At 40.1% G+C, this 20,743-nt stretch overlaps 1 long non-coding RNA gene across 1 annotated transcript; it reads left to right on the top strand.

Moving 5' to 3' along the window:
- Positions 1 to 11,250: 11,250 nt before the first annotated feature.
- LOC121790434 lies at positions 11,251 to 20,623 on the top strand. The gene is made up of 3 exons (XR_006048279.1): positions 11,251 to 17,823; positions 19,619 to 19,700; positions 20,270 to 20,623. It is a non-coding gene; the product is annotated as an uncharacterized LOC121790434 (long non-coding RNA).
- The last annotated feature ends 120 nt before the right edge of the window (positions 20,624 to 20,743 follow it).

The following is a 20,743-nucleotide window of genomic DNA, read 5'->3' on the forward strand; positions in this document are numbered from 1 at the left end:
TAAATGATTGTAGTAAAATTATTTTTCGGTGTGATTTATACTAAAAATGAGTTTGAATTTGATGTAAATGAACTTAAAGTGAAATTCTCTTTGTTTTCTCACCAGCTTCAGCTCTTTGTTTTCTCACCAACTTCTGAAGCCTGCCTCATTTATTGTTCGTTTCTATTTGGGCAAACCATCAGATTTTCGTTTCAAAGAAATGATTTCCTTGTCATTTTCAATGAAATAAAATCCTCAATATTTCTCAACCCTTTATCGTTGATAGTGGCCAAAATCTAGATTGAGATGTATCGCCATACACATCACCAATTAAACTTTATTAACATCGTAAAAAATTTTAAGGTTCCATTTATTCTTGGCAAAATACATTTGTGATGCCGAAGCTAGCAACGCAATATTATCCAAATTTGCAAAATATGCATGAAATGCTCATAGGACAAAAATTGGACTTTAGTCCAGTGTTTAATTAATACTCCTTTGTCCAATATTAAATCCTATCTCCTATTATCATTTTGGGATATCTATCATTAATTATCTCATTTTTGCGTTTACTAATTTTAGTGAATTTCAATAACTCATTCTACACACATTTTGATGTACTAATACTTTTGCATGAACCAACATTTCAATAACATTTTGCACTCATTTTTCATTATATTTCTTAAAACATATGACGATTTAGAGACAAGTGCATCGGTATGCAGTAACATTTCAATAACCTTTTGCATACCGATGCACTTGTCGTCCTCGGCGCCGCGGGCATAAATTCGGGCGTCGACGGTGTGGTGGGCGGCGAAGGGATGGTGGAGCCACTTGGAGGGCTCGGTGGAGATGGAATCGAGGCGGCGACGCCTCTGGACGAATCCCGAGCGACGGTGAGCAAAGTGTGAGCAAGCGGTGGTGATTTGCGCCTCGTCGGAAATTGGGAAGACCGACTGACACGAGATAGAGTGAGAGTGGAACGGTGAAGTCGGAAGTGAGAGTGGTGGCGATGGTAGGGATAGGAAAAGGAGGACCATGGCAGCAGAGAATATGTTTTGTATTTTTAAAATCAATAAATGATTGAATAAATTAATGAATAATGTTTTGTATTGGGTTAAAATAGCTTTACAGCCCGCTGACTCTTTATTTTTCACGGCGTCATCTATTATGGACTCAGTCCAACCCGAGTTCAAGTGTGTAGGATGCAACAATTAAAAACATAATATTTAAAATCAAAATTGTCATATGTTTAGGATCACATTTAGCTTTATTCTTATAAATTTGTTAATGTATGTCTCACTGTTTATACATGGTGCAATTGATTTGGATTTACAAAATTCATAAGTTTCTAATTCGAATCACACATTTTTTGATTGAATCAAGATTCGAAATTGTTTTCTTCATTTTCGTTTTCATTCCAATCTTTGTATTTTATTCTCTAGATTATGTATTATTTATTTTGTGGATTATTATAGCTGGAAAGTTTTGGGGCATTTTCCATTTTCAAGTTTTTAATATTTTATTTAAATTGTTTTATTTTCAGTAAAGCCGATAAACTTTTGAGAGAATTTTTTTAAAATTAGTTAGAAAAAAGTATCTACGTTGAAGGTTGGTGATTGATGTTGGGATGAAATGGACTCCATGATGTAAATGTCGTTCTATAATTGTTTGAGTTTGACAATGTTTGGTTTGCAATATTATATCCGTGATTAAAAGTGTGTTTGGTTTATGAGATTCAATTCCACAACTCAATCCTAGATGAACAATTATGGATAATTAGTCATAGCTAACCATCTATGACTAAAATAATCTCACAATTAAATCCTACTATATCACATTTTAGTATTATTTTATCTTGGAAATTGAACACTACCTAGGTGGATTTAACCATTCCACATGACATGACATTTTGATTGATTTGAAACGGGAAATTATGATTCCACAATACCCGTTTCCTAGATTCATAATTATGTTTATGAAAAAAAATAACTTTAATCTATCTAGATATTTATGTACTAGGGAGATGATCAAAGAATAATTAATATTAAGTGTATAACTAGAGAACAAATCTCAGCTACACATTATCTTAATCCAATGACTAAAATAAGTAAACATTTTTAGTTAATAAAAACTGCACGAGGGTATTTTAGAAAATCAACTTTGTTCTCATATTTAGATTGACGAAAATCCTCTGTGAAGACGTTGGATTGATGAATCGATTATCTTTCGCATAATATCTTCTTCTATCTGAATTGTCTGAATTGATTAAACCCTAGCGCGACGGCGAGCTTTGTGTGTTGTGAACGCGGAATTCACGGTTGACGTCGGGGAAGGCGATTGCGACGCCGTCGATTTCTTCGTATTGTTGTGGAGTTCTACTTCCTCGTCGATCCACATTTCGATTGTTTTGTAGTACTTGAAATTATTTGTGATTGATTTTTTCCGGTGTCGGAGTTGATTGGCTGCGACAGAGATGATGGCGAAGGGCGGTTGGTGGTGGGAGAAGGTGAGGAGAGGAGTGAGGACGGTTTATTTCATGGTGGCGATGGTTTCGTCGTTGGTGGTGGTGGCGTTGCCGGTGGTGGTAGCGATCGAAACTTGGGTATAGGACTGGTGGTCGCCGAGAATTCCAAATTTTGGGTGAATTGGATTTGTGATGATGTTGTGCTTAGTGAAAGAACATTTCTGAGAAGTTGTGCAATTGGGAGAAAGAATGATGTGGAGTATGAAGATGAATTTCTGAATTTAAAAAAAATATCAGAAGGAAGTGGATTGGTGTTATTGGAAGGAGACATGGATGTGAGAATAAGGAAAAAAGGAAAAAAAAATCGGCAAGCAAGTGATGTAAAAATGAAAGAGTCGCTCAGCAGATCAAATCTCATAGTTTAATTATATTACTTAAGCATTCGTGTTTTGTTCGATAAGGTTAATGAAGGCCAGCTCCACATTGATTTTTAATCGAAAGCCAGAAGATGCATGAATATGTAATGTAGATATGTTTTTCAATTTCAATGTATTTTGTTAACATCAGTGAAGTAAGTACATGCTTATAGTGATGTGTTCCAATGCTAGAGCAAAGTCTCTGTGATATATTCATATATGCTTATAGACATGGATTTTTACTTCACTATTAGAATGATTTTACTTCACGGTTGTTAAAAAAAACATCACTATTAGCATGATTTTACTTCACTTTTGTTAACAAAACACATCACTATTAGTATGATTTTACTTCACTGTTGTTAACAAAACACATCACTATTAACATGATTTTACTTCACTGTTGTTAACATAACACATCACTATTAGCAGTTGTTAACAAAACACATCACTATTTATATGATTTTACTTCACTGTTGTTAATAAAATACATCACTATTAGCATGATTTTACATCACTATTGTTAACAAAACACATCACTATTAGCATGATTTTACTTCAATGTTGTTAATAAAATACATCACTATAGAACTACACAGAAATTACACATAATAAATTGTTGGATTCAGTTAACCTCTGCAGAAATCCAACTCGCCATCAATCATCATCACTACACAGAACTTCCTTCATTGCCACCATCGCCGTTCCCCAGAAGAAGAAGGGCGATATCAGAAGCCCCCATTCCAACGCCAATTCAACCAACGTATCTGATACGAGTATATCTACAAGATATTCTCATATCTCTATTATTTTATATATTATTGATTTAGCATATCTTTCCTATTTCTTGATCACTAAGTTAGGTTATTAGGGAGTATTATAAATATGAGCCTTTGTTATCTTTTGAATCATTCATTGAAGAAATACAATTTATCTTTTTATCGTCTTTTACTTTTAGTTATTTACTTTCTCTGCAAATTCATCTCGGCAAACCCTAATTGGCCGAGAAATCTAGGCTGCTCGACGGGGAGACCCCGCGAACGAACCTACCCCTTTGCCGGCAATCTCTCGCTGCCGGAACTGATACGAGTGCCCTCGTATCATCTGGTGCTTTCATTGTGATCTCATCCTCCGTATTTCCGCCATCATATCATACACCTACACTGACTACGTCCATCACTAGTTCGACAAACAGTTCTCCTTGCCACTGCCACGCCTCTGTCCGTCAACATGTACCAGCAACGACAATTCTGGGAGTTGCAATCGCTCGACCAAGGATTGCAATATGATATGCCGTCGTTTAGCGCGGTGGATCAATTACAACCCGATCCCTACCACCAGGGCCATCAATTCGACCACCACACACAACCGCCGCAGCCATGACCCTCTTCCTGTTGGGACCCGCCTTGGTATCACTTGCAGCAAGAGTACAAATCATGTGTTCAAGAATCCCCAACCGGCTGGCCATCTACCTGCTGGGACTTGCCGATGCCCTATCAAACATCAGAGTATCATAACCGCCAATTTGAGTACCAGCCCCCACTAGTCCAGAATCAGTTTGCTCACGACGCCCACTACCAACTAGAAGCGTACCAGTGCCTCGTCTTGAGATCTTTCACTCTGTTCAATTTCATCGCTCACATCCACCCCGACAGCAGTGTTGATGGCAACATCGGTGATGCTGTTGGGAACATCGTGAATGTCTTTGGGAACATCTGCACTAAATACCATCGTGAAAGTGTTATCAATGTTCTCCTCAGTTATATTTTCATCATCAGTGTTCCCCTCAAACCAAGCGGTCATACGGGCGAGCAGGGCGGCTTGGTCCAATCTATACACACGTAACTTCTCGTTGTAATCATTTACGGCGGCTAGTTGAGCAGGGGAGAACGATCGAGCCATGAGGTCAGGATTATTGGGGTCAGAACCCTGGTATGTCGCTTCACCATAGGTGAGGTATGGGCCGTGAGGCGGGGACTAATCATAGGTCGAAGAACTCTGTTGCATGCGCCCCCATGGCGGGTCCCAGCAAGTGGGCTGTCGGGTGTGGTAGGGTTGATATTGTGCGTGGAGGTGCCTATCATGTGGATAGGATTGTTGCAGATCTAACGATCCAATCAGATGGTGTGGTAGCTGATATATGGGTTGCGATGGGTGGTGGTGTGGTGGCTGATATATGGGCTGCGATGGGTGGTGGGCGAATTGCGGTTGACGCTAGTCGAATTGGCGATGGTAATAGGCAGCATAGGTAGATGATGACATGATGGAGCTAATTCGGAGGAAGAGATCAGATGAAAGCACTAGATGATACGAGGGTACTCGTATCGGTCCTGGCAGCGCGAGGTTGCCGGAGAAGGGTTAGGTTCGTTCGCGGGATCCTCCCGTCGAGCAGCCTAGGGTTCTCGGTCAATTAAGGTTTGACGAGATGAACTTGCGGAAAAATAAAGTACGAAAAGATAAAAGAACGGTACAAGATAAATTGATTTGATATTTCTCCAATGATTCAAATGAATAACAATGTCCACTATTTATAATAGTGGATACCCTAACTTAACGAACAAGAAAATAATCCTAATAAATATTAAAAGATATGGTAAATCAATAATATATAAAATAATAGAGATATGAGAATATCTTGTAGATATACTTGTATCAGTATCTCTCGTCTCCCCTCTCACCTGCTCCGATTCTTCACTGATCACGCATTCCACTCATTATCATCTAGTGTTCTGATTCTTCACTGATCACGCATTTCACTCGTTATCATCTAGTGTTACAAATTGCTTAATGCAGCTTTGCTTGAATATTAAGTAGTGGAGTATGCTATTCTTGACTTATACTACATGTAGTGGCAGACATTTGAGGATTAAAAAATACTCAGATTTAAAGATTCAAATAGCTAGATGGGAACAATTAAGTCAAGTATATTTAATTACTGAAAGTTGGACTATCCATACACACACAAAAATTCTACAAATCATCATACATCAGTAACTATTTCCACTGAATTAATCCCAAATAATCTACATATATCGATCCCTTTTCTGTGAAAAGAAAAAAAACATGAAGAAGTCAGTGGAGTTGGAGTTAGAAGCATTGACCAAGATGATCAGCCATACAGAACAGCATTCCATTTCCAACCACCTAAAAATTGGATGAATGGTGAAAAATCAATATCATAATTCGACATCCAGCCCGGTGCCTATGCAGTCGATCTCGTCGGAGTCGGTTTTGAACTCCGATTCCGTGGCCTTGCTCTTTGCTAAGAAATTGGACGGAGCGATTTGATTAATAGGGTTCCTAATCGATTGTGAGAAGGCATTCCGCCTCCGGAGAGTGATTGTGAAGGTGTTGGGAGCTCTGGCGGCGGCGTAAATGGCGGTGGTGGCGGCGAAGGAAGAGCTGCAGCAGCAATTCACCACCATTTTGTGTGATACTAATTGATTTTGGAGAAGAGGAAAGAGGAGAAGAGAAGAAGAGGAGAAGATGCGTTTCTCTCAAATGAATTGAATTTGCAATGACGTAATCCAATTTTGGCTGTCAATGACCATTATACCCCCGCTTGGTTATTGTGGAGTAAATTTGTGAGAGAGGGAACTAATTTCTCCTTTAAATTCTAAAATTACATGTATTAATACTAACCATTGATTTTCTTAATCTTATGACTGTGATTTGTTCTCTAGTTATATAGTTAGTGGGCACTTACCCTATATCACTACTCTTATGTACCATAACTAACTTTTCTTTTTCAACCATCCGCGTAAATGTAAAACAAATTAAGAGGATTTCATGTTTATCCATTTTTAATCAGAATGGTTTTACAATTATAATCATGTAAATTCGCATCGATACTATATCGTTCCATACACCATATAAATCACATAGCAATAAATAGCCAAGAATCTAGTCATTCCGAAATCGTAGGAAATTTACTAGAGATCTTTATATCAATTCATATAATCTAAATCGAATAATTATCCAGGGAAACCACTACTTAAATGTGTTATGAGAACACGAATTTAGTTCAAGCGATTTAGTTCACTATAAAAGTGATTTTATTTTCTACACGAAGGAGTAATGAACTAAATCTTTCACGGAGTAAATATTTCACTATAATGATATTTTGGTTTACTCCTTGTTTTCAAATTCATATTGTGAACTAAAACGTACATATAGTGAACTATATCATTTTCATCTAATGGCTGAGATACGTTATCTAGTTATGTACTTAATAATACTCCTTCCATCCCACAATAATTGCCACTCTTTTCTATTTTGATCTGTCCCAGAATAATTATCAGACTTCATCTTTACTATAAATAGTAAGTAAGTCTCATATTCCACTAACTCACTCACTCACATTTTATTATATAACCAATATAAAAAAATGGGTCACACATTCCACTAACTTTTCCAACCAACGTTTGTTTGCATTTCTAAAAACTCGTACCCATGATAAGAGTTTCTTAAAACTCGTGCCCACAATAAGAGTGACAATTATTGTGGGAGGAGGGAGTAGTTATATTTTGATAAATCTCCCAAATCTAAATCTCCGTTAATCACAAAACTTTAGCATACACAAGTAAAGTAACAAGTAACAACCCCACAAAAATCTCTACTCTCTCTTAGAGTTTGGATTCGATAGAAAAAAAACAATGGACGAGAAAAATGAAGATTCAATTGGCTGCGCCTTCAAGGGCAAGATCATGATCTCCTCCATCACCATTCTCTTCTCCGCCTGCTTCGCCATCGTCGCATTCCACGTCTGCCGTCGCCGCCGCTCCGATCCCCGTCTCCGCCCCGTCCCCTCTCCACCACCACCACCCGCCGCCGTGAGCACGTTCCCTGATACGATTATTATTATTAATATTATTTAGTTAGTTAGTTAATTATGGATTTGCATATCTTTTCATATCTTTTGTCTTGCTCATTAAGTTAGTATCCACTATTATAAATAGTGGACATTGTTATTCATTTCAATCATTCAAGAAATATCAAATTATAATAATTTCCCTATTTTTATCGTCTTCTTTATTTTTCGCAAACCCTAGTTTGGAGCTGATCCCAGGGAAAGCCCGAGACGTCCACTTTTATTCCTCCGTCGCCGACCTCTCATCGTCGCCGGAATCTTGTTAAGGGATTGCACACTTAACAATCGGTGCTTTCATTGTGATCTCACCCGCCAGTTCATGTTGTCATGTCCTACAACTACGCCGCCCACCACCGTACACAACCACTGCCCGATGCGGAGTTTCCCTACTGGCTAGCCCAGCCACACAGCTTCCACAGCGCCGTCCAGCCATGGCAGCAGTCGTACCAATTCGGTGTGCCCTTGTGGGAGGAACCGACGCTGCACAACCAGCCCCCACGCCCGAATACCCAACCTTGGCAGCAACCACCCGATCCGCTGGATTGGCAACACAACCCACAGCCACAGCAGTCAGCTTCACAAGAGCAAGATTGTCAGTCGTTCGGAGGTCGTACGGAACCGATGTGTTCCCTTCCGGTGGTAACAGACCCGGTGCTGTCGTCGGTCGTCGAATCACCGCCCCTGGACCCAATTAAAGTAATGTTCGAACATATGATGGCAGGTATGGCGAGATTGCAGTCGCGTATGGACGAGATTGACGGACAGCAGCACGCATACCACGAACAGCCATCCTACTGGCCGGTTACAGCTGCTGCCCTGCAGCCGCCCTTCACCTACACCGATCCATATAGTCAGTCGCCGTCCTACACTGATCCCTATAGTCAGCCGCAGTACTACACTGAGCCCCACACGCAGCTGAGTCCAGCACCGCCCTCAACCGGCTGGCTGCCAACACCCCCGCAACACTCACCGTCCTGCTGGTGTCCACCGACAGCCACGCCGCTGCCCACTGCTGTTATCCCGATCTCAACCCCTGCCAATGGGTTTGTTGAAATTCAACATTTGTCGCATCCGCCGCAGCATGCCCAATTTCAGATTTTCGCTGAACCTATCTCTGTTTCCAGTGACGTAGAGATGCCGATCATGGAAGAGGTTCGGACAGAAGAATTGCCTCCGATTGAGGTGATAGACGAGGAGGATGGCTCCATTGAGGATGAATTTGATTATTCCACCGAGAAGATTCTAGATTCTTCTGATATTTTGATAAAACTCCCAAATCTAAATCTCCGTTAATCGCAAAACTTTAGCATACACAAGTAAAGTAACAACCCCACAAAAATCTCTACTCTCTGTTAGAGTTTGGATTCAATAGAAAAAAAACAATGGACGAGAAAAATGAAGATTCAAGGGCAAGATCATGATCTCCTCCATCACCATTCTCTTCTCCGCCTGCTTCGCCATCGTCGCATTCCACGTCTGCCGCCGCCGCCGCTCCGATCACCGTCTCCGCCCCGTCCCCTCTCCACCACCACCACCTGCCGTCGTGAGCACGCTCCCTGATAAGATTATTATTAATTATAGATTTGCATATCTTTTCATATCTTTTGTCTTGATCATTAAGTTAGTATCCACTATTATAAATAGTGGACATTGTTATTCATTTCAATCATTCAAGAAATATCAAATTATCTTATTTTCCTTTTATCGTATTTTTATTTTTATCGTCTTCTTTATTTTCTCGCAACCCTAGTTTGGAGCTGATCCCGGGGAAAGCCCGAGACGTCCACTTTTATCCCTCCGTCGTCGCCGGAATCTTGTTAAGGGAGTGCACCATTAACACTCCCCACCTTCCTCTACAAATCGGAAATTCAAGAATCTCCGCCGGAATGCGCCGTGTGCTTGTCGGAGTTCGAGGAGGGAGAAACGGGTCGGATCCTACCCGAATGCAACCACTCTTTCCATGTTGATTGCATTGACACGTGGCTCCGATCTCACCCGCAATGCCCGATTTGCCGAACCCGGGTCACGGGTCAACCCAATTGCGGTGCGGTCTCGAAACGAGTAGAAGAGGGCTTGGTTCACCAGTCTGATTCCGGGTTGAGTCCGGATGTGGGTCGGACGGGTGGATCCATTATGGTTGTAAAATAGCATTCCTTCCTTCCCATATATAGATGTTACGCGTTTAATTTTAGTTTGTCTCATAAAAGATGTTTAAAAAAACTCTCTTTCGCATTGATTAAAAGATGTCGGCATCTCCTAAAATCTCGTACTTTTTTATAAGTATGACATCTATGATTGATTGCAAGATGGAGTAATTTTTTTTAGCATTACATGGATGAACGAATGTGAAAATGTGAGCCATCAAGATATTGAAGAAATGGAAAAAGCTTCACTATTTCGTTACACATATTTAGTGACATGGTTACGCTAGTGACAAGAACCCATACAAAAATGGTTGTTGGATAGATATATATTTAGTGCCGTAATTAATTAGTGGAGTAATTACTAAGTATACTCATAAAAACGGTTGTTAAATTAAGTGCTATCATCAGCTACTAATTAAATACTATACTTGCGAGTTAGTAGTACTAAGCAGTAAATGAACGTCCTAATATACACTGTGTGCTATCAAGCTAGTGTTCAAGAAATGGTAAGAGAGCTACACTCTTTTATTATATCTACTACACATAATTCTATACGCTTCATAAAATCTACTATTAGTAATTTAAATGACGTAGGTAGCCTGATATAGTGGAATGAATCGTTACTTTTGTGAATTGCTTAATACACTAACATAGTAATATTCACATGTATAGCATGACAAGTTAATTTTTATAATAAATAGGTACTAAAACTTTATATTTATATTATTTATAAATTAATCTAATATACTTACTTATTTTCATTCATATGACAAATATAACATCACATAACGTTGTCTATTTAAGTTCATTTTATAATTACACATCATGCATTTTGGAGCCCTCTAATTCAGTTGACCGGATGATATGATTGATGCCCAATCTAGTGAGTTCTCTCGGCTAATTATTTTATGCTAATTCATACCATAATCGTTTGGCGTATTAAGTAAATTCTTATGTTCAAGTGAGTATTACTTTAAACTAATTAATGTGTTTTTGTCACTTTAAATCCTTTTAGGGTTTATATTACAAACTAAGTGTCCATGTGAGAAAGTAATATGCTCGAAGAGTTTTGACGTGCAAAGAAATACAAGGAATTATCCAATAATTGTTCGTGTACAATTAGTTCAAATGAATATTAAATGTCCATTTACAAAAATAATAAGGTCATTTTTCTATAAATGAGAAATGCACAAAGTGTATTCAATCTATGCTACTATAAACACGAGCTAGGGTTTTTTCAGAAAGATGGTGCTCCATTTTTAAGAAGCTCTAATTCTCCAAGCATGCTCTGGCAAATGATGAGACAAGTGTGACGTCCCTGAAATTTCGCGCCAGGATTTGAAGCATAATTTTTTTTTCTATGGAAATGAAGGAATTTTTTTTTGCGTTGGAGATAATAATAATTTTCAACATGGAACTCAATGGATTTTTTTAGCAATCAACTAGTTGAATTCAATTTCAAAGGATGACTTGAGTAGCATCTCATTTTATCACGTTGGACAAAGTACTCGGAATTTGTGAATCAAGACATCACCTTGGAAAATACAAACGTTGGGAGAGGAAATTCCCAATAAATTGCAATTGAAAGAAAGTCAAAAAGATCTCCAATTGGAAATAGAAATAAGAGAAGATGCTAAGAGTTATCAAATGGTATACTACACATATACATAAGGGAATGTATGGACATGTATAATGTTTATGAATGCACGGGAATTTGCAAGTCATAATTTAACTCTTTCCCAAACAAGAAATTTAAGAGACACACTTTACAAGGAAGAAGTCCATCTTTCATGGAAAAATGTTACATAAGAATTTTGGGGAAGAAGACATATCTACTTTACAAAAGCTATCCTACATAGAGAGCTATAAATGGGCAAGGAAACAATTGCTATGAACTACACAAATCCTTGAGGATTTCCTCCACACCCATCTCGATTCCATACACCAATCTATGCCAAGAGGTCAATTTGTAGTCTCCTAGAGATAGCATGAGTTGTCCTTCCACCCGCCAAGGAAATTACCAAGGAAATTCCCAAAAATAGTTAGATTTCTTCTTCAACAAAAACCAAGGGAAAATGTTATTCAAGAAAATTATAAGGAGCCATTTAAGAGCTTGCAAGAGTGTCCGTCACTACTCTCCTACAAAGCCAAGATGGAGACAAGGAATGAGATATCCCAAATCTTTCCAAAGTGGAAGTAATGACAATTGGACGAATAGTGGTGAGCTCATCTTCTTAACCTAAAGAGTGAAAGTCCTTTTTCCCACATGAGAAATTAAGGAACGAGATCAACAAGTATAACTCTTTCCAAGATTTTCATCAAGAAGGCAGGAAGGCCTTTTTAACAAATTCAAAAAAGAGATGAACAACTAGCTCAAAGTAGCAAGTTATACTCCCAAAAACCTACCACAAAGGGACAAAGAAATCGGATATATAACAACACCAATCCACACTTCCTTCACCGTCTTTATCGCTTAGAAAATTTCATCGAAGAATCAGCAAGGAGTGAGAGGAGAGGGAGGAAGCACTCGAACATCACAACAATTACGGAATCACCACAGCAAGGTAATTCTCCCCAACATCTTTTACGAAAATAGCATTCATATAGATCCCAACATAGCAATTGTAAGATAGGACATAGAGAACATAGAAGTAGCATCAATCAACAGTTAGAACCAACATCAAGATCAAGCCTTTAATCACAACCATTGTCCATGCTTCTAAGATCACACATAGTTGCTGCCGAAAACTCAAACATAAAGAATTAAGTTTTAGTAGAAGTTAGAGGACTTAGCTTCAAGCCGAAGGGCTGCCCCACGACCTCCGACAGCGGCTAAGCCACGATGGCAGCCGCGCGGACTCCTCTGCGGTAGCAACAGCAATTACAAGAGCCGGCAGCGACGAGTGGAAAGGCAGCGGAGACCAGCGCCAACCGACTGCGCGATGCCGAGCTGAGCACAGCGACGGAAACAACGATGCTGCCGAGAGGGAACCTGCCGCCGTGAGGGTGCGACGGCGGTGGCAGTAGCGGCTCCTGGTCCGGCACGGAATCGCCGCTGGGACGGCGTCGGAGGCTAGCTCCAGAGTCGCAGAGAGAGAGAGGAAGCTCGACGGTGAGAGAAATAGAGAGAGATAGGGAGAAGACCGATGGGAATCACCGGAGATAGTGAGAGTCATTCCAGCTAACTGGATCTGCGGATTTATGGTGGGAAGTGAGAACAATGACTCTAGAACAACTGGAGGAGACTACTTGGGAACAATTCAGGACTGAGTTTTATAATAAGTATGTTTCCCTGAACTATCGAAAGGAAAAGGAAGTGGAATTCTGTAACTTGAGACAGGGACCGATGTCCATGAACTACGATCGGTTGCTCTGAGATATGTCCAAATATGCACCGGAGCAAGTGGATTCTGAAGAGAAAATGGCTAGGAAATTTCGTGCCGGTCTGAGGCAAGAAATTCGAATGGCGTTGGTTAGCCACGGGAGGTTGACATACCCTGAATCTCTAAGAGAAGAACTATATGTTGAGTCAACTTTAGCAAATGAGGAACACTCACCGGTCATCACTACCGCATCCCGCCAAGTACAGGCTCAAGTGCCTAGGAACAAGAAATAGTTGAAGGGACAACTGACTCAACCCGGGCCCAGGAAAGCACGGCTAAAATAGAACAAGCCACGAGGGTTTGGGAAGCAAACGACCCCCAAAACAGTAAGGAAATATCAACGAGAACCCCCCGTTTTCCCAGAGTGCAATAGAACGCACTATGGGATATGCAGGGAAAGAACATGAGCTTGCTTTGCTTGTGGGAAGAACGGACATTTTAAGGAGCATTGCCCGACAAAACCCCTGAAAACCGAGACAAGGTCACACCAGATAACGCAGCGTTCAGAACTGCGGACACTGCATGCACAACCTGGGGCCAATCCACAGGTGCCACCGCCAAATTATCAGCAGCCACAAGGTCTCCTGTCACAGGCTCGAGGGTATATCCCAGCGCAGGAGCGGCTAGAGGGAAATCAGGGAAGCCTGTTAGGTATGGGCATTCCCTCGAATTACCTGTTATCATACTGTTGGATACGAGTACATTACATCCATTTCATAGCAGCATTTTGAGTAGACACTTTAGATATCCACCGATCAAGCTAAACATAGGATAAAGGTGTCCTCACCATAGTAGGCCTTATAAATAGTATGCAAATTTGTTTGAACATAGAATTCACTGAGAGAGACTCTAAGTTAATGGTTCACAATTCGAAACGTTGGCATAATACTAGAATTGGACTGGCTGGCGGAAGACCATGCCACGGTCCCATGCACAGACAAAATTCTATAATCTCGATGCTTTAGGTCGTTGAATGATTAGAGAAAGACAAAGGAGAAGTTGGAAATGGTAGACGTCGCCGTAAATTCCAGATATGTAACCGAAAATACCACAATACAGACAAGTGGAATATACGATAGACCTAGAACCCGGATCCGCCTCGATAACAAGAGCACCTTACCAAATACCAGTTGCACTAAAAGATCTAATGAATCGTATTTTTAACTGGCGCTTGAAAAAGAACCTATTCTAGCTTTGTGTGACACATTCGTCTATTTGAAGGACGTGAGAAAACACTAAGGACAATACAGGACTACGCTAGAAACGTTAAGAGCCGAGTAGCTCTATGCTAAGATTAGCAAGTTTTGAGTTCTGGCTTAACGAAGCAAATTTCCTCGAACACATGGTAGCAACGGAAAGGAATCTGAGTAGAGCCACAGTAACAGACCACTGTAGGAGAATATCAAAGGATCCTCTGAAATTGCAATAACAATGACTCAAAAGCTCGAGAAAAGAGTCGAGATTTCATGACTCCCTGAGCAAAGTGAGCTCGCAAGAAGAGAAGATAACTATGGTGCTAGCACTAGTTACCATAAAACTCGAAATAGCTACATCGTATGCACCGACACACTGAAGGGATTGACCTGGCTATGGCTACACGCGGAAGGGTAGAGAGATTAATTATGCATCATGGCAGCTCAGGCCTCATGAGCTGAAATACCCAACGCATGATCTAGAATGGGCTGACATAATCTACATACCAAAAATTTGAGGCACCAACCTACGAAATTTGGTGTAAATTTTTTTTTCTAACCATGAGAACCTCGTGCACTATCAAACGGAAGGATTTAGACATACAATAGATTGAATGTCTAAAGTTAGTAAAAAAACTACGACTGCAGCATAAATTAATATCCGAGCAAGGCTAACTTAGTGGCTGATACGCTGAACCGCAAAACTCAAACATGGTTAAAAGGAAGAGAAATACTGCAAGGACTCGATAGATTGAGCCTAGAAGTAGAGCGTGCACCCGAGAATGTGGGGAGAGAATTTCCACTTGGGTAGAAGTGCCAATCTCAGGATCAAGATCGTAAACACATAAAATTAGAGTATGGCAATAGAAGGTTACACCCGGAAGTAAAAGTAAGCGAATGAATGAGTTACCCTAAGGAACTGTGGGAAGATCTCACATTCGAAGGAAGATCGTGTGTGGCAGAACAGTGAGATGTCAAGGATAAGATCACAGGAAATCCCACGACGCCCAGTCATCATGGAAGTATCAAGATGTGTTAGGATCGGGAGAAGAAAAATCCCAGGAACAAATGATTAAGAATGATACATCGATGGTTGTACAAGGATAATACAACCTGGGTGACAGTTGATCGCCTCACTATGCATAGCCACTTTATGACAATCAGACAAGTTATTTGAGTTGTACGCATCTTCGTAAAATACCAGTAATTTTCACATTAGACCAAAATGATAGATTTATGACTAGATTTTGGAAGAATCTACATGATTGGTTTCAAGAATTTATTACCACCGATAAGGTGATGAAGTGTCAAAGCGGGCGTAGGAAACGCCCGAAGACACGATCGAGAGCCAAGGTGCTCGGTGTAGAAGGACAATTGGGAACAAGTTTTTACCAGAGATAGAGTCTGTTCATAACATCAGCTATTAAGCAAATAGTGAAATGGTATCGTATGAAGCTTCACACGGAGAGGAGCTTAGACCACCCTCTATAGAACGAGGTCAGTGAGAGAAAAGTATTGGACCCTGATTTCTATTACGGAGGTGATAGAAATTTCTCAAGAATCCTAGAGGGAAGAAAGGGGCCAGGACGGACAGAAGTCTCGCAGGGATGTTAGACTCATAGTTTAACAAGGAAAAACAAGGTTAATTGAAGAGTATCTCCCTCAAAGAGATAATTGGATTCGAAGTCAAGGGAAACTTCGACCACAATATATAGATGTAGTAATTATCAAATGGCACCACCACTGAACTTGAAAATTTTCGCGACATGCCCTTGTCCAGAAAGTACGAGTTTAATTTAATACGTGTATTCCATCGAGAAGAGATAGTCATAAATATGAACTAGGAATTGCAAGGAGAAGTCAAAAACAACTTCAAAGAATACAATAATGGAGAAGTATTACTCCCTCCGTCCCGAGCTACTCGCTCACTTCTTTTTCGGCACGGAGATTAAGGAATGAGTGTATAGGAAAGTCAAAAATGACGGCTGTAGGTGAAAATTTTTACTAAAAATGGAAAGAGTGCAAGTAACTTGGGACGCCCAAAAAGGAAATACGTGCGAGTAGTGCGGGACGGAGGGAGTATTTTTTATGAAGGTGTTAGGGAAACGCCATAGAGGAAATAAGGGGCAGTGTGGAGGAGGAATATCTCGAATCACACAAGTAGAGCAGCACAAATTTCGGGACGAAATGTTTTTTAAAGAAGGTGGAATGTGACGCCCCAGAAATTTCGCACCAGGATTTGAAGAATAATTTTTTTTATGGAAACGAAAGAATTTTTTTTGCGTTGGAGATAATAATAATTTTCGACATGCAATTCAATGGATTTTTTTAGCAAGCAACTAGTTGAATTCAATTTCAAAGTATGAATTGAGTAGCATCTCATTTTATCACGTTGGACAAAGTACTCGGAATTTGTGAATCAAGACATCACCTTGGAAAATACAAACGTTGGGAGAGGAAATTCCCAATAAATTGCAATTGAAAGAAAGTAAAAAGGATCTCCAATTGGAAATAAAAATAAGAGAAGATGCTAAGAGTTATCAAATGGTATACTACACATATACATAAGGGAATGTATGGACATGTATAATGTTTATGAATGCACGGGAAATTGCAAGTCATAATATAACTCTTTCCCAAACAAGAAATTCAAGAGACACACTTTACAAGGAAGAAGTCCATCTTTCATGGAAAAAGGTTACATAAGAATTTTGGGGAAGAAGACATATCTACTTTACAAAATCTATCCTACATAGAGAGCTATAAATGGGCAAGGAAACAATTGCTATGAACTACACAAATCCTTGAGGATTTCCTCCACACCCATCTCGATTCCATACACTACTCTATGCCAAGAGGTCAATTTGTACTCTCCTAGAGATAGCATGAGTTGTCCTTCCACCCGCTAAGGAAATTGCCAATGAAATTCCCAAAAATAGTTAGATTTCTTCTTCAACAAAAGCCAAGGGAAAATGTTATTCAAGAAAATTGTAAGGAGCCATTTAAGATCTTGCAAGAGTGTCTGTCACTACTCTCATACAAAGCCAAGATGGAGACAAGGAATGAGATATCCCAAATCTTTCCAAAGTGGAAGTAATGACAATTGGACGAAGAATGGTGAGCTCATCTCCTTAACCTAAAGAGTGAAAGTCCTTTTTTCCCACATGAGAAATTAAGGAACGAAATCAACAAGTATACTCCCAAAAACCTGCCACAAAGGGACAAAGAAATCGGCTATATAAACAACACCAATCCACACTTCCTTCACCCTCTTTATCACTTAGAAAATTTCATCGGAGAATCAACAAGGAGTGAGAGGAGAGGGAGGAAGCACTCGAACATCACAACAATTACGGAATCACCACAGCAAGGTAATTCTCCCCAACATCTTTTACGAAAATAGCATTCATATAGATCCCAACATAGCAATTGTAAGATAGGACATAGAGAACATAGAAGTAGCATCAATCAACAATTAGTACCAACATCAAGATCAAGCCTTTAATCACAACCATTGTCCATGCGTCTAAGATCACACATAGTTGCTGCCGGAAACTCAAACATAAAGAATTAAGTTTTAGTAGAAGTTAGAGGACTTAGCTTCAAGCCGAAGGGCTGCCCCACGACCTCCGACAGAGGCTAAGCCACGATGACAGCCGCGCGGACTCCTCGGCGGTAGCAACAGCAATTACAAGAGCCGGCAGCGACGAGTGGAAAGGCGGCGGAGACCAGCGCCAACCGACTGCGCGATGCCGAGCTGAGCATAGCGACGGAGACAGCGATGCTGCAGAGAGAGAACCTGCCGCCGTGAGGGTGCGACGGCGGTGGCAGTAGCGGCTCCTGGTCCGGCACGGAATCGCCGCTGGGACCGCGTCGGAGGCTAGCTCCAGAGTCGCAGAGAGAGAGAGGAAGCTCGACGGTGAGAGAAATAGAGAGAGATAGGGAGAAGACCAATGGGAATCACCGGCAATAGGGGGCGCTGGCGATTCGATCAGTGATGGACGGCCGACGGCGGTGGAGCTGTGCGGCGAGAGTGAGCTCGACGGGAGCCGGAGGCGGCGCTATGGAGAGTTGGCGGCTGGTTTTTGAGAGAATGAGAAATTGAGAATGAGAATTGGAGAAGGGAAATTTGAGGAGAGGTGAGGAGCCGATGGAGGCATTGCTTCTCCATCTTCAATTTTAGGGATTTGAGTTGAGGATGTAATTTTGGGAAGAAGAGAGGGACCGACAGGTTGATGAGGTAGTGAATGCTCCCCAATTTTATTTGGGCTAAGTGCACTAATTTTAGTTTGGGCTGATCCCAAATAAGTCTAAGTTGGGTCAGCAGAAATAAATGAAATGATGGGCTGCTTTGATGGATTAATCGAAGTGGATTTAATTAATTTAGTTGGATAGTGGAGTATTGTTGAATGGAACGTGCCTTGAGAAATGATTAAGGATTTAATTTTCTCCCTATCGTTGAGTAAGGAAGAACAGGGCAGGTGGGCTAATTAGCATAATGTTGGACTTTAGTAACCAAGTGAAGTATTGGTTGTTTTAATTAGTATAGCCAAGAGGATTCTCACTATTAGATTGGGCCAAGAAATTTGATTAAAAAGCAATGGGCCGATTACTTTTGTGGATGTACTATACTATTTATGCTAGTTCTTTTTTTTAAAAGAGTTTGGACCAATTTATTAGTTAACAATGTGGACCGAGAATGGTTTATATTTTGGACAAGGACTAAAGTTAGTGTTGGGCCACTTGAATTATCATGGACTAGAATTTATATAAGTGGAGCTTAGAGCTGGATTATTTAGAAAAAAGGAGCTACAAATTTTTCCTTTAGAGAATGGGGAAATAATGATGAAATTGGGGACGCGAAAGCCGACCGGCGTCTGCCCGCGACGCCTCGGGCAGCCTTAAGAAAATTCAAAGAAAATATTTAGAAAGGGATTTTTCAAGTATCCATATTTTATTAAATAAATGTTCAAGTGATTATTTTTTAGAAAATAGAATTTCCCCGGAATTAGTTAAATGAGTAAGTAAATCCTGCAACTTAGTAAAGCCCAAGAAAGGATTAGAGATCCTATAAGACGAGACTAAGATATAGGTGCTATCAAATAGGATGCATGCATTCTTTTCTCAAGAAAAATATTTCAAGTACTAACTGAGCGTATTACGCAGTTTTTTTAAAAAAAGGATATATTTGGCTTGGAGGTAAAGTAAAGCCGACGCGACAATTTTAATTGAGGAGTAAACATATCAGGTGGGCTTTCTTTTAATATCCAGCACATTAGTGTGGATATAAACCAAATACTTGTGAAATTATGAAATATCATCTTTTCTCAAAATGGAGTTGTGATTATTTTTCAAGTTGTTGTAATGCCATAAAATGTTTATTTTCGAGGCCTATCTGTTGGACTGTATATCTGTTGGTTTTGGCTACGCCAAAACGTTATGATTTGGAATAGAGCGCGCGAGGGTTGTGAGCCATCCTAGAGGGGTGGCCGGCTATGGTGTCCGTGGAAGGTGGCCACCTTCCCGGCACGATGAATGATGAATGATGGAATGATGAACGATGAATGATGAATGATGAATGATGGAACGATGAATGATGAATGTTGAATAATGAATGATGAATGGTGAATGGTGAATGGTGAATGGTGAATGACGAATGATGGAATGATGAATGATGGAATGATGAATGATGAATGACGAAAGAACTTAGTCTGCAGACGAACTTTTAGCTCACAAATGAATTTAGTAAGCTCGGGCATTTTAAGAAAACCCCCGTGTGTTACTATTGATGGCCTGCATGTATTTCTAAATGTGCAGATTAAGCAATAAGGTGGAGGCGTGCTGATCAGAGTCGATGTTACTTAAGTAAATAAGGGTGGATCTCTCGACGCTTCGTGTCTTCATACGCGAGGTTGTTCTTTGGACCTTTCCACTGCAGTTTGTTATGAGAGTATAGTGAACTCTCATCATCAAAACTCTGATTCATTTTGATGAAATGGTATTGTTATTCAAATCCTTGTAATCGAATACTTGGATCTTATCTTATCATATTGTTTGACTTTTCAATGTGTAAGTTCTATCCCTATTTCTTCCCTGTTTCTTTAAACCCTTTTATTAGTCGTGATTTATCCGCTTTTGCTATCTTTAGCAAAGTGCGGTCGTGACAACAAGTAAGCACGTGGTATAGTACACGTTATTAGTAAGAATAGTGTTGTGAATAGTGCTAAATATGAGTTAAATAGTTATGGAATGTAATTCAGAAACATTTTCCAAATCAAACATGATGAACAA

This window comes from Salvia splendens, chromosome 2 (genome assembly GCF_004379255.2).
Source record: "Salvia splendens isolate huo1 chromosome 2, SspV2, whole genome shotgun sequence".
NCBI lineage: Eukaryota > Viridiplantae > Streptophyta > Magnoliopsida > Lamiales > Lamiaceae > Salvia > Salvia splendens.